This window comes from Triticum dicoccoides, chromosome 7A, assembly GCF_002162155.2.
Source record: "Triticum dicoccoides isolate Atlit2015 ecotype Zavitan chromosome 7A, WEW_v2.0, whole genome shotgun sequence".
Classification (NCBI taxonomy): Eukaryota; Viridiplantae; Streptophyta; class Magnoliopsida; order Poales; family Poaceae; genus Triticum; species Triticum dicoccoides.
The window spans coordinates 31,016,415-31,019,457 of record NC_041392.1 but is presented as its reverse complement, the minus strand read 5'-3'; positions in this window follow the sequence as shown (position 1 = coordinate 31,019,457).

Genomic DNA, 3,043 nt, shown 5'->3' with positions numbered 1-3,043 from the left:
CAGCGGTAACACCCTCCCCATCACAAACTAATGCCCTAGGTTCGAAACTCCGTCGGGCAGTTTGGCTGGGCCTCTTTTTTTTGCGTATGGGGTTTTTACATGTGGATCCCACATTTCATTCACACACACGGAGAACACGTACAAACAAACTTGCTGGACATGAGGTAAATGGACCCAAAAAATTTCTGCTTCTTTGATTCAAAACATGATAAGGAAGCATGACTAGTTTGGCAAGGTTGTCGGCATTTGTATGGACTAGCACATATGCCCGTGCGTTGCAACGGGAGAAAACTAACATCATACAGACAAAGCACAATAAGCATGGCTCGAAAGCCCATTCTAGTAGGTGCATGTCCTACATTTGAACAGTGTCCCACATGTATCGTCGCTTAATCTCCTTCCCGTCCCTCCCATAGTGATCGCGGTGTATGCCTAATTAGGACACGTTTGAACGTGGTTCAATCTTAAATCTTAAGAGATTGGCCATCACACGACTCACTATCATTCAATTGCGCTAGCACAAAGAGGTATTTACAACATCAAAAATTAGTCTCATCGAGCTAGACATGAGTGCCGCCCTCCACGAGGTACTTGCTCCTAACAATGAAAAGAGGGGAAATAAAAAATAGAGGCATCTTTCATCCTATTACTCGTTGCCTAGCCCTCATAATCTTTCTGACTACAAATAAATCCAGTTTCAGCTATTGCACAAAATAACTTCACGTGACCTTTATGACTACAAAATAAACCCAGTCTCTTTATTATATTATACAAAAAAAGTGCCATGATATTGCGGCTCGCGTGTGTGCTAGATTTTCAATGCAAATGTTGTCCCACTTTCTAAAAATTAATAATCAATGGTTTGTGGTCTAGGAAATTAGCGTGCGTACTTGGCGGAATATTGTGGGTATTTGCCCTTGATATTGTGTACGCTACATTTTCAATGCAAATGTTCTCTTACTTTCTAAAAAAGAAATCAAAGGCTTGTGGTCTAGGAAATTAATTGTTATCGATTTTGTGGAATATTCTGGGTATTTTCCGAAGTAATGACACGGTTATACAAATCTCACGTGGATTTTCAATATAATTTTCTTCCTTGGGAATCATATTGGGCAGTTTCCATGCTTCGCTCAATTTCCTTCCTTTTTTCTGCTCGATTCGTTCTCGAAGGTTTCCATGTGTTAGTCAATTTCCTTCCTTTTTTTTTTCCGGAAATCAATTTCCTTCCTTCTTATATACTGTATATAGCAGCATGTGGATTTAATAGTTTCCATGCGTCCAGTTCAATTTCTTTCCTTCCTTTCTTCCACGTATCAATTGTCTTCCTTCTTATGTTGATATCCATTCTTTTTCAATATGATATCCTTCCTTTTTTCCATTGGTCAATTTCCTTCCTTCTTATTTGTCAGCACGTGGATTTCCGCTCTTTTTCAATATAATTTCCTTCCTTCTCTCGACGGTGCCTCCCTTATTCTCAGGAAAGCCATTAACATACACAATCGATGGTAAGAGGATGGGACGTTGGTCAACTTCTTTTGTATAACCGTGTCATCACAAAAAAAAATTGTCTGGGGCCAATAGAGGCCCAATAATGTTTCCGGTTCAATAGAAAGCGTCTATTATGTAAGAAACACAGGTTATATCAGGAACGTGTGGTTGGCCCAGTTGGTAGCCGCAGGACTTTGATGATAGCGAGGTCATGATATCAAATCCTAGCATCAGTAATTAATTTTTTCTCAACTTCGAACTGGAGTTTTTTTTGGTGGGCTGAGGCCCATGTGGGCGATGTGAATCTGACTTTTGTGTGGGTTGAGGCCCGTGTGAGCGATGAATAATTTGATGGGGCTCACGACAAATAATAATACCACCTCGGATAGTAAAAATCTCAATAATATGGGTGAACGGATGAAAAATTTGGAGAAACCCACCTTGCTTTATTAGTAGGTATAGATATAGATATAAATATAGATATAGATATAGATATAGATTAATTGAAAATTCTAGGAAAAAAAGGTCTGGACCTCAATAATATGTACATAATTTGCAAGGCTTAAAATATTCAGATAATATAATAAAAAACATGACATTTAAAGAATGTTGCAAGATAAACACATAATATAATTAGTACTGGTCAAAGTTTTAAAACAGTGGCTAGACTCATAGTCGTCACCTGATATTACCCAATAGACAAAGTATCTGTTTTTTAATAGTATTTTATCATATAAAAATAATAGGAGTATTAAAACAATTGCCCCCATGTTAGTAGGTTCCCACAACAAAGAAAAAAATTGTACCATCGATTTGATAAAATAACAAAGCAACCCTAAAAATCGCACATGTTTGGCTTAAGTTGGAAAAAATACCCACCGATGCAATTATAGAAAACTATCTTTGCTCCCTAACTTAACTAGTGTATTGTCCATCTCAATTCCTGTATACTGTTGATTGGAGAACTACAAAAAATACCCAGCCACTATATACTTTGCTTGACAACAAGAAATTCTTAATTTGTGAATTTCTTGTAGTAATATGTATTGGAGTATAAAAGAATGCTCTTTCTGTGCTTGATTCAAAAAAAATATTATTCTGGCAGTAAAAATTTGCCAAAATTGATACTAATTCCATTTGTGATATATATATATATATAAATAGAGAGAGACGGATAACATATTTGTATAAAATTCTAGCCCGCGCATCGAGCGGGCCACTTTCCTAGTACTAAAAAAGACAAAGGCGCATACTTAGGGGCATGTAAAGAAGGACGGGGCATAAAAAATAATTTGACATTCATACAATATTATCTCTTCTACCCCCTCCATCCAAATATATAGGGCCTAATAGGTTTTTGAGTTTGCCTTTACACCACCAATAAAAGCAACAATGTATGATGTGCATGCCACACCTTAAAAATACGTATGTTAAATGAATATTTTTATGATATAATTTGAAATGTTGTGTCTCCTATATTAATAGTTTTATCAATCGGTAAAGGTAATCTCGAAAAATGAAGTATGTCTTATATATTTGGATGTGTGTGTGTGTG